This window comes from Bos grunniens, chromosome 3 (genome assembly GCF_055505025.1).
Source record: "Bos grunniens cultivar Pamir isolate PY7600 chromosome 3, Bosgru_T2T1.0, whole genome shotgun sequence".
NCBI lineage: Eukaryota > Metazoa > Chordata > Mammalia > Artiodactyla > Bovidae > Bos > Bos grunniens.
In genome coordinates this window covers 89,349,009-89,361,654 of record NC_141167.1, presented here as the reverse complement: position 1 = coordinate 89,361,654, position 12,646 = coordinate 89,349,009, and the positions used below count along the sequence as shown (strand labels likewise).

The window sequence follows — 12,646 nt, the reverse complement described above, 5'->3', positions numbered from 1 at the left end:
AGTTTTCTTCCAATGCTTGTTTTACTCTCCCATCTCTTGTTGGGTTCTCTTTTATCTATTCATCTTCCTGCACCACCTCTTTTTAATTGGCATTATTTTTATTTACATGCTTATGTTTTTGGTATTTTTCAGAGATGAAAATCAGTAGGAACTGAGATAAAGTTATGCTAGCTACCTTTGTTCTACTCTTTTCAGGATTATTCCTTTTTTATCTCTTACTGTCCTACTATGCTGTTGATATATTATAAAAATATCAGTTAGAAAGTCAATCATTTAAATGGGTTGATTCAGTACATTGTTTAGAGCCCAGTTGTATCCATGGCTTTTACTTTACTCCAAACTTTTTATAGCTTCAGCTTGTCCAGATGAGATTTCTAACTCAATTTATAAAACAATCAGATCAAAAATGTTCCTTACACCCTGATGCCACCACCCCACCCAGAATGAGGATGAGAGGGCAGAGGTACAAGGTTCATGTTTATCTGACAGCTGATGCCCTCTCCTCATCCCAATATGGGAGGAAAGCTAGCACCTGCAGCATCCTCTGTCTGCCTCTATCCTTCCCCCCAGAACTGTGGCCGTAAAATCCCCAGGAGACAAGGGGGAGAAGATGAGGCTGATCCTGCCCCTTCCCTGTATTAGGTTCATTCCAGGACCCTGGCCACTGGCCTTAAGATAAAGGCTGGTCCTGTAGGAGGAAAATTATTCCTTAAATGAAAGCTGCTCAGTATCACAACTAACCCCCATGTGTTTTTCTGGCTTGGGACCCTGACTCCAGAACCGTGCCCTTCATTCCTACTCTGGGCTTTCATAGACTTGGCCTCAGTGCTGAGCTAAGTCCTCCAATTGTACAGGGTTCTGTCAGAATAGCCAGGCCTGGGCTGGTGAGGGAATATTCCTGGAACTCTCTCCCCTTACATTCCTATGAGTCTGAGATGGGTGGAGGTATGAACATGACAACCTTGGGCACCTGTGCCAGGAGGTGGCAGCTGTGCTTTTCCTGCGGTGATAAAAGTCTTATATAAGATTGAGCCCAGAGGCTGCCCAGGTGGCCAGTGTGTAGGCACGATGGGGAGGATGTTGTTCTGGGCCTGTGAGTCTCCCACTCTTTCTGCTCTTCTTCCTTCCCACACATCATGGGGTATCCCTGGGAATGCAGAGGAGGGTGGGCTTTTGTTTTAGTGAAGCTTCTACATGAGTTATTCCCCCATGCCTTGGACTCTGTGTAGAGGAACTTGGGATCCAGGCCTGAGAATGATGAAATGGGGTCCTGGAAAATACCACTGATAAATCCAAAAACTCCCAGGCCCTTGACATTCTGAAAGTCTCCTGGGTAGCACCGAGTCCTAACTGGGAAGCCCATCTAAGGATGCTTGTTTCTGAGTTTTGCTTCTTTGTTTGTTTCAGCCTTGGCTGTTCTGCTGCAGGTACAACTAGGTAAGGAGTAACACAACCTCCTATCCACACTCCAATTTTCCTGATAGTTACTCTTCTTTCCCTCCTTTCTTCTGACTCTGAATTTCCTCCACCTTTCATGATGTCAGGACTAGGGCCTGTTTTGTGATGTCGGGACTTGAGCTAGCTCCCAGCCTGTTTTGCTTGATCTCAGAAAGGCAGCAATGGGAGGGGGCCTATAGCTCACCTAATCCAGAATAATTCACTTTATAGATGGGAAAACTAAAGCAGAGAGGGAAGAAGTGATTTGTCCTTAATTGTTCAGAATCAGGACTTAAACCTATATTCTGATGCCAAGACTAGTAAAGTATTTATTACCTGTGTAGTTTATACTCTTCTTTGTTTTGTCTTTTCCCCCCTCAAATGTCTTCACATTATTTCTAATAACTAGGCATTGGCTGTAGATGTGAACATGACTAAAATCCAGATATGGGGACTCAGGAGACTGGGAAGAGCATGAGCTTTGGAGCAAGACTGCCTGGAAGTAGTGTAGGCACAATCAGTATTTGCGGAATAAATGGATGAATGAATTGGAATTCATCTTAAACTTTCAGCCTTGAGTAGTCCCAAGTTTCATCTGAAAATGAGAATGTTTCCCCCATTAGGCTGTATGGGAATTAAAATTTGCATAAAGCCTCTAGATAAAATATCAGTCATATCATATGCAATCAACAAAAGATATTTGTTTTATTGGTAGTGAAACTGAGTAATCTTTGAAATTATGAATTATTTGAGGAGCATCATTAACCTTACCACTTGCTGCTATGATGGCAAATTTATTTTATTTTATGTGTTGACTTGAAATGATCTCAAACTTTCTGGGTCAAGAAATAAGCTTAGACCTTGCTGGGATTCTGTTGACAAAAGTGTCATGACTGTTTAGCCAGGTCTTCCATAGGCGAGGGAAAAGGGTACTGCAGTATCTACCAGGTATCTGCCATGTGACCTCGTAGGGACCCCTTCCCCTTGAGTTCATCAGCAAGTGACACAGACAGTGGAGCCCTCCACCACAATGACTGCCGCTTTCTCTTGCAGGTTCAGCCTATAAGCTAGTGTGCTACTTTACCAACTGGTCTCAGTATCGACCAGAACCAGCCAAGTTCTTCCCCAAGGATGTGGACCCATGTCTGTGCACACACCTGATATATGCTTTTGCCACCATGAATGACAACAAGATTGCTCCCTATGAATGGAATGATATTGATGTCCTGTATCCTGGGTTCCAAGCCCTGAAAGAACAGTCAGTAGGACTTGAATCCAAAGTGAATGGGAATCAACGAGGGAGAGTGGAGAGCCCAAGTTCTGTCCCCAGTTTATTCCCAAATATCATAAGATTCTGAAAGGCAGTCCTTTGCAGATTTCTGATGCATATGTGGTAACCTATGATGTAAAGACTAAAGTGGGCAGATGGGAGGAGCACTTGCCATGGGAACTTTAGAGCTTGTACTTGGCTGTTGCCCATTTCCCAGAGACTCAAGAATGGGGATAGAAGAGTTGTTTTCTGCAATATATGTATCCTAAAACTCACAGAGCTTTCACTTAAATGTGCCTCTTGGTTTCTTTCTGCAGCAACAAAGATCTGGTCACTTTGCTGGTTGTTGGTGGCTGGAACTTTGGCACTCAGAAGTAAGTCTTTCCATGGCCAGAAAATGAGAGTGGAGGCAAAAGAAAGAAACCCTCAAGCTGGAGTGGGAAAATAAGATACCAGTGGGGAGGTGAAAATGAATGTTCCGGGGGAAAGAGGCCAGCTCTTAAGAAGAAACTGTCCGTGGATGGGAAAGGCTGACTGAAGCAGACCTGGAGAAATAGCAGTAGAATGGGGGAAATGATGGGGAAACACTCAAAAGACAGTGGACAATGGTGAGTGAGACAGACTGGCTTGGTGACGGAGAAGCACTTGGGCTGCCATAAGAGCATGAGCCCTGGGCTGGGTCATAGGCTCTTTTCTGGGGAAGTAGCGAGAAAGGAGGATTGGTAACCTCATAGGCTTTTTGACTCTGAGTTAGAAAAAAGAGATGATGAGGTTAGACTTGACTTATATGTTGAAAGTTGTCCAAGTCAGTGGTAAATGACTTTTTAAATTATGAAGTTGATGTCTTCCCATCTGCTGTGTGTGCTAAGTCACTTCAGTCATGTCCCACTCTTTGTGACCTTATGAACTGCAGCCTGCCAGGCTCTTCTGTCCATGGGATTCTCCAGGCAAGAACACTGGAGTGGGTTGCCATGCCCTTTTCCAGGGGATCTTCCTGACCCAGGATCAAACCCATACCTCATGTCTCCTGCACTGGTAGGCGGGTTCTTTACAACTAGCGCCACCTGGGAAGCCCAATGTCTTCCCATAATTATTTTAAAATTAGACAGCACAAAGTTATTTGACATGAAAAGTAACTTGCCCCTCTCTTCTTCCCTCCACAATTTTCCCGAGGTAGCCAGTCATGCTTAAAATGTTGGAGCAAAATATAATGAGTGTTTTTATTCTCACTCTAATAGCCAAGTGAAACTTCTGGCAGTTACCTATCAGGTAACAAGCTAATTCTCACATATAGCATTTGATCAATATTTCTTTTACCTCAAGTCCACTCTGCCAGTAGAACTTTTTCTTATCTTGCTCACAAATCACTTAAATAAGAAAATCTTTGCAGGTCAATTCCCCCAAACTCCAGACAATATCTCTACCCTTCACTTTTTAGATTACCCAGTTTGTGCTAGTCATTTTTTTTTTTTATTTTAAAAAAGTATAGCCACTGAATACCAGAATTAAAAACAAAAAGAAAAGAAAAAAGAAAAAGGAGATGAATTAGCGAGGTTGTGATCCAGTTTACAAAGGGTTTACCACAGGCTTTTTATAATCAGGAACTAACCACGAGGGTTTGAATATATGTTAATAGACTATAAAATTATTGATTATGGCAGAGGCACTAATTTTTCTAGATATTAAGTTACCTTCAAATACAAGACTCACAATTTATTCATATATTGGGGGCCAGAAATGCTTCATTAAATGTATTCACATTTTATAAATCACATCTTAATTTTGGAAACAGTAAATAGAAAAATAAACATCTTAGGATCAAAGAACTGTGGTGGCTAAACCACTGCCCCTGAAAGATCTCACTAATAAGTAAAATGCACATGTACCATTGATGCTATAAACAGAAAAATATTATTCATTGGGTATACTGAAGAAAATAAAATTTTAATTATAAACTTTTCTACTAATTACCATTAACAATTTGGATTCACCTTAGCTGTAAAAATCCAACAGAAGTTATTATAAAATGCATAATAAAATTGACATTCGAGGGTGTAAGGAGGATTTAAGGATTGGTGATGTTAATATAGACAACCTCTCTGCTTAGATTCACCACCATGGTCTCCTCAGCTGCCAACTGAAAAATCTTCATCTGTTCTGTCATTGACTTCCTTCGTCAACATGAATTTGATGGCATTGACTTGGATATCGAATATCCAGGGTCCAGGGGAAGCCCACCTGAGGACAAACAGTGATTTACCATCCTGATTAAGGTGGGAACGAAGCACTAGTTCCTGTGTCTTTTCGTAGAGAGGCTAGTGACTTCATGGACTGTCTGTGAGAGTTGCGTTTCCCGGGGATAGCAAATGCTGCTGTCTTCAGAAGTACACTTATGAAGGTGTTTGGGAGTTGCAAGCAATAGAAACAGACTCTCTGGGCAGCTTAAATCAAAAAAGAATTTACTGGGAGGATATAGGTAGCTGAAGGAATCTGATGAAGAAATTCTTTTTTTATTATATGTTTCTGGTAACACAGCATTATAGTTCAACATCTGTGTACATTGCAGAGTGATCACAACCATAAATCCAGTTATTAGCCATCACCATGAAGCTGATGTCTTTCATCTGTTTTGTCCACCCCCCAACCCCCATCCTCTCTGGTAACCACCAATTCATTCTCTATATCTATGAATTTGCTTTTATTTGTTTGCTGTTTTTTTTTCTCCTCAGATTCCATATATGATTAATATAATACTGTATTTGTTTTTCTCCCTCTCACTCATTTCACTTAGCAAAATACCCTTACCTCTATCCATGTGGTTGCAAATGGCAGGATTTCATTCTTTTTTAAGACTGAGTAGAATTCCTATAACATCTTATGGAAAGATCCAAATGAACTTCTAGGACAAACATATGTGTGTGTGTGTGTGTATGCTAAGTCACTTCAGTTGTGGCCAACTCTGCCACCCTATGGACTGCTGCTTGCCAGGCTCTTCTGTCCATGGGATTCTCCAGGCAAGAATACTGGAGTGGGTTGCTATTTCCTTCTCCAGGGGATCTTCCTGACCCAGGGACTGAACTTGTGTCTCCTCCATTGGCAGGTGGGTTTTTTTTTTTAACACTAATGCCACCTGGGAAGCCCTGTCATCTCATATATAGGAAGAGAAACTAATACCCTCCTCCCAGGACTTAGTCCTCATCCCCTTTCTTTCTTTGTAGCTTAAGAATATGTAAGAATATGTTATGCCTCTTCCTACTGACCTATAAGGTTTCTGCAGAAAAATCTAATGATAGCCTTATGGGATTTCACTTTTAAGTAACAAATTATTTGTCCCTTTCTGCTTTCCTTAAAGCAGCAGATTCTTTCTTTTTCATTAAATTTTACCATTTGTATTACAATGTGTCTTAGAGCATGTCTCTTTGGGTTCATTTTATTTTGAATTCTCTAAGCATCTTGGACCTGGATGTCTATTTCCTTCCCCAGATTAGGAAGTCTTCAGTTGCTATTTCTTCAAATAATTTTATGTCCCTTTCTCTTCTACTTCTGGGACTGTATAATGGGAATGCTGTTCTACTTGATATTGTACTAAAGGTTCCTTAAAGTATCTTCACTTTTTAAAATCCTTTGTTCAACCTGCTGTTCTGTGGTAGTGAGTTCCGTTACTTTGTCTTTTGGCTCACTGATTTTTCTACCTCTTCCAATCTGTTGTTGAACACATATAGGGTATTTTGCAGTTCAGTTATAACTTCTGTTTAGTTTTAGTTTTTTTTTTAAATATTTTCTAGCTATTTGTTGATTTTGTCATTGTTTTCTTCCCTTCTCCTCCCAAGTTCAGTATCTTTATAATCATTTTGTTGAACTCTTTCTCAGGTAGATTGGTTATCTCCATTTCATTTCATTCTTTTTCTGAGATTTTTGTCTTCTTCTCTTGACTGGAACATGTCTCCTCACTTTTTCCTAATTCTCTGTGTTTGTTTTGATGCATTAGGTAAAGCAGCAAAGTCTCCCAGTCTTGATGAGTGGCTTTGTGTGGGAGATATCCTGTGGGGTTCTCACCATAGGGAATAGATAATGAAGACAATCACTAAAATCCACCCTTTTTTCTCTCTCCAGGAAATGATACAGGCTTTTGAAGAAGAGGCTGAAGAAGCAGGAAAACCCAGACTTCTGATCACAGCAGCTGTGTCTGCTGGAAAAGAGACCACTGATGCAGGATATGAAATCGCAGAGATTGGAAAGTGAGTGTGATGAGCCTCCCAGGGCCTCCACATCCCAGAGCAGAGAATCCCTAAACATTTTAATAGAAAGCATTCCCAGTAGTTATGTAAACATAATGTTGAGAAGGATGGTACCATCAATTGCCAAAAATGGTTGAATATTTAGTGGTTCTGGGATAAGGTGGTCACCCCTTTATATTGTCACTATGGTAGGCTTTAGGGGAAAGAGAAATAAGATTTAAGATCTTGGAAAATCTTTATATGTAACAGCATATTTCACTGACAGTTTCTTTTGAAAAGCTGTAAAATCGAGAAAGCTATTATTGACAAAACAATAGGATAGCTTTCCACTTGCAGTTCCCATAATCCTAGAGACATGTGTTTCTGAGACATATACTCTAACAACTATATTTCCTTATCTTCTGCTCTGGGTTTTCCCTTAATCTTTCAAGGAAGTAAAGGAGACTTTCTGTCTAGCCTCACGGGAGTCACAGAAGATAACCAGGAGACACCTAGGAAGCCACACTAATGGGATCATATGGATATCTACTTGACATCATGAATTTCCATGGCTATCATTTCTTGCTCTTAAATTTTCTATTAAAAAATGCTCCCGTATCATGATGGCTCAAATTCTCTTGTTCTAGGCTTCTTGATTTCATAAGCATGATGACCTATGACTTCCATGGTGGCTGGGACCCATGTACAGGACACAACAGTCCTCTGCACGTGGGATCCAAGGATCAAGGCAATATGCGTTATTTCAACTGTGTAAGAAAGAAAAACCCTAGTCATATGCAGAGGAAAGACAGGGGAGAGATTAGGAGTGTTGTTTGTTGGAAGGTTTTCTCTTTGTGGGACAATTAGCTAGACGTTTTTCATCATGTGGGACAAACACTGGTGAGGAATAATGTCCGTGTTGCTTCTGCAGGAATATGCCATGAAGTACTGGAGAGACAATGGGGTCCCTTCAGAGAAGCTCATCATGGGGTTCCCCACCTATGGGAGGACCTTCCGGCTCAGCACTTCTGACACCTGTCTGTGCCCCAGTCTCTGGAGCAGGGTCATCTGGTCCTTACACACGTGAGGCTGGCTTCTGGGCTTACTACGAGGTAACCACCATGGCTAATTCAGGCTAAAATGCCCTGGGGAAAATTCTTCCACTCTCCAAGTCATCTTGCTATCCTTATGTTCTTGAGATCCTGTACCCTGGTGGCTCAAAACTTGGAGCATATAGCCTGTGGAAAGGTAGGTTGATGGCTGAAGAACACTTTTCACTAAAAAAAAATCAATGTGAATTTCCTTTTGGGTTTAGAAGTATATGGGACCATCTTTTCTATAGCTCAAAACTATACTGAATTCTATTACATCCATGTAAATAGATGGAGAAGGATTTTAATAATTTAGCTCAGGGATGGCAAATACTTGGATCTTCTTTCAAATCTGATTTGATTGCATTTACTGAAATCTGAAGCTCTAATACTTGGGCCACCTGATGTGAAGAGCCAACTTATTGGAAAAGACCTTGATGATGGGTAAGATTGAAGACAAAATGAGAAGAGGGCTGGAGAGGATGTGATGGTTAGATAGCCTCACTGACTAAATGGATATGAATTTGAGCAGACTCCAGGAGATAGTGGAGGACAGAGGAGCCTGGCGTGCTGCAAGCCATGGGGTTGCAAAGAGTCAGACATGACTAAGTGACTAAACAACGGCTATTCAAATCTTGTGTTAAAAATTCAGACCGATAGAATAGTTAGCAGTTTTTGCCAGAGACTCAAGTGTTTTCAGAAGAATAACCTTAGCACTCATGGTCATGCTTACCATTTCTCAACTAAACTGTGGTTATGGAATTGGAATTTCACTTCTTGGTACCTGGTTTCATAGAAATTTGTATCTTTGTTTTATGATATAAAGTTACTTTCTAGAGAAATATGTGAAATTAATGTAGGTATTTCACAATGCCACTTTTCCCATCCCTCTTCCATTTCTTACTATTTTCCCCCTCCTTCCTCATGCAATACATGACATAATCTGTGACATGCTCAATGTTGCCTTCTTCCTTCGCTTCGTAGATCTGCACATTCCTAAGTGAAGCCACAAATGCCTGGATTGAAGACCAAAAGGTTCCATATGCTTATAAAGACACTGAGTGGGTTGGCTATGACAATATTAGGAACTACAAATATAAGGTATGAGCAGTGTAAAAAAATGCAATTCTAGCTTCAAATCCTAAGTTCATCATGAGCCCATTTTACTAAGATCTGTGGCTTCAAAGTTATAAATATATACAAAGTGGAATAAATCAACCTCATTATGATTTACCTTTCCCTCAAGACAGAGCAAATGATATGATTAAATACAGATTTAATGATCCAGTGTACAGCATATACTACTATACACTAACATATAGTATAATATTCTAAGGTGGTTAAAATTTATTTCCCCAATTTTTGTCCAGAATTAATCTATACTAACTTCCGTGAAATGATTATATAAGCCAGGCTTAAGACCAACATTTTCATGGACAATAATGAAAATATCCTTTAAATTTTTACTTAAATACTTTACAACCATTACCTAACTTGATTCTACACAATCCAGTGAAGTAAGAAATAGCCTCTCTGGTTTACAGATGTGTACACTGAGGTTCATAGATGCTGTGACTAATCCAAGGTTTCATAGCTGGAAAATGCAAAGGCAGTAATGGAACATGTTGTCTGACTCAGAGTCTAGGCTCTTTCCATAACATTGCATCTTTACTGAATCTTGGTCAGGAGAAGGTGGTCAAAATAGAGGAGAAAAAGAGCTGTATGGCGCAATGGTTAAGAATCTAGACTTTGGTGTCAGATATACCTGGTCCTCAAGCCCCGAAAGACAGGATGAGTTCCTACAAACTTGTGAAAGAGAAAAATCAACCTAGTAGTTCCTGTAAAGATTAAGCAAGTGATGAAAGCTAAAATGAAATGTAGCTTACCCTAGAATACTAGTATTATTTAATAGTATATTAAATTAGCTAATATATAGCTAATTTAATATACTATTATATTAATTAATGCTATCAATATACTATATGTGTATGTATATACCTAAGAATTTATACGGAGAAGGCAATGACACCCCATTCCAGTACTCTTGCCTGGAAAATCCCATGGATGGAGGAGCCTGGCAGGCTGCAGTCCATGAGGTCGTGAAGAGTTGGACACAACTGAGCGACTTCACTTTCACTTTTCACTTTCATGCATTGGATAAGGAAATGGCAACCCACTCCAGTGTTCTTGCCTGGAGAATCCCAGGGATGGGGGAGCCTGGTGGGCTGCTGTCTATGGGGTCACACAGAGTCGGACACGACTGAAGTGACTTAGCAGCAGCAGCAGCAGCAAGAATTTATTAACTGGAGGAAGAAAACAAGAATGGGGCTGAGATAGCCCATCAAACCTTGAATTCACAAAGTGCATATCACATCCTTTCATAAAAGATATATCGACAGGGTTTCAACCCACCTGCATTTTTCTCCCTAATATCACCTTGTCGCCCTGTACTCCAGTTTGTTGTGTAGATGCCATTTGATTTTGGTTGCCAAATGCTCTCTTTGTCCACAGGTTGACTTTCTTAAGGAGAACAATTTTGGTGGGGCCATGGTTTGGGCCATCGACCTGGATGACTTCTTAGGCTCCTTCTGCAATGAGGGCAAATATCCACTCATACTCGAGCTGCAGTCACTCCTGGGCCTGTCCTCAGGTGGGTCACTACTGAGTTTACCACATTGTTCTAAAGATGATGCAGGTCAAGCTGCAAGAATGGCAACTGCAGAGGGACAAGAGTGCATGAGGCAGCCACAGACATCTAGACCCTCACATGTGAAAAAGGGACAGGTTTATAGGAAGAAGCTTTTTAGAAATGCATTCTTTAATCAAAGAGGCCAGTCTAAGTTCAGTAGCTATGTGGGTAAGGTTTTGAATATACCTTATACTCAGAGATGGACTTTTCTTCTCAGGAAAACTTTGTCTGGGAGGAAGAATCAGATACCTTCAAAGTGAGTCTGATGTATGTGCTAACATTTTCTCTAAAGTAAACTGCATCTCTCTCAGTTCTGTGCACCATATCCTAACTTAGAAATAGGCAGGCTGGCTTAGCCACTTCCCACCTGCCTTAAAGGCAGATATTATCTCTGGCTGCTAGTGGTGAGGGTTGGAGGTAGGTCTTGAAGAAGAACAGGGATAAAGACTCACATTGCTGACTCAGTAGTGTGTGACATTGTATGTTCCTTGGCTAAGCATCTCTGGAGAAGGCCTAAAGGTGGAGGCAGAGGTAAAGAAGTGGAAGATATAGGGTTCCCTATGTCTCTGCTTTCAGGAAATTCACAGAATCATTGTTTGTTTGTTTTTACTGTAAAACCTGTTAAAAGATAATTACAAAAAGATGGGTTCAGGACTTCCCTGTTTGTCCAGTGGTTAAGAATCTGCCTGCCAATCCAGGGAACTCGGGTTTAATCCCTGGTCTGGGAAGATCCCACATGCTGCAGGACAACTAAGCCCATGTGCCACAACTACTGAAACCCACACACTCTACAACCTGTGCCCGGCAACAAGAGAAGCCCGCTGCAATGAGAAGACAGAGCAGCCCGACTAGAGAGTAGCCCTGCTCGCCACGACTAGAGAAAACCTACACGTAACAACAAAGACTCATACAGCCTAAAGAAACAAATATATAAAATTAATTTTTAAAAAAGATGGGCTCAAATTACAGAATGAGGGAGTAAGAGGCAGCAAATTGTGGTGGTGGAGAATGTTCTAGCAATAGAGTAAAATGAAAAATAAAATGTCTGAATTGCTAGAGGGAGAAAAAAAAAAAAACAGCAAAAGGGCAATGTTGAAAGGAAACAAGCAAAAACTAGAGCCTAAGAAACAAAACATAACAAGATGACAAAAATCAAAATACAGCACTTAAGGTTAACAAGATGACAAAAATACAGATGTATTACTTATGGCAGAAAAATGGACAGATAAGCCTCCCCTGTTAACACAAGTGTTAATTAGCCTCACACATAAAATCCTCCATCCAGTCACTATAGTGCTGTGTTCATTCCCCCCTTGAGTGGAAACAGAGTAGAAGCCAAGGACTGCTTGGACCACTGCTAGGACTCCAGTGGCCCTGTTCTCCCGTCCTCCTTGCTTGGACATCTGTCCCCTTGTAACATTCTTCCCAGCCACAGCTTGGAACTCTCATGGGGCTCAAGTTCTTGGAGAACAAAGCCAATACAGGAGAAAGTCTAGAGTTGTTGCTTCTGGGCTCAAAGATAACTTATGATGATGCTCTGAAGAGATCTTCTTGTTCTTCTAGAATGCACTCCATCAGCCACCAAGACTTGGTATCATCAACAAGTGATACCCAGAAGTGAAGGTTTCTGTGCCAATATTGGTGGAGACAGTGGCAGTGGTGGAGAAGGTGGTGGTGATGGGGGCAGTGAAGGAGATGAAGGTTTCTGCACTGGTAAAGCAGATGGCATTTATAGCGATCCTGAAGACAACACCAAGTTCTACCAGTGTGCAGGAGGCAGGACCTTCTACTTCCAGTGTAACCAAGGTCTGGTCTTCGACCAAACCTGCATATGTTGTAACTGGCCTTCAATTTAAAATGTTGGAAAAACTCTACTTTGCTTCAGATTTTCTCATGCTGCATGTCAAACTCCATCTTCCAATACTCCATGTTGTCTATGTAT

The 12,646-nt window shown here is 40.9% G+C and overlaps 1 pseudogene; it reads left to right on the top strand.

Moving 5' to 3' along the window:
• The first annotated feature begins 2,471 nt into the window (after nt 1-2,471).
• LOC147376034 (acidic mammalian chitinase-like) lies at nt 2,472-12,560 on the top strand (annotated as a pseudogene).
• Nucleotides 12,561-12,646: the final 86 nt, after the last annotated feature.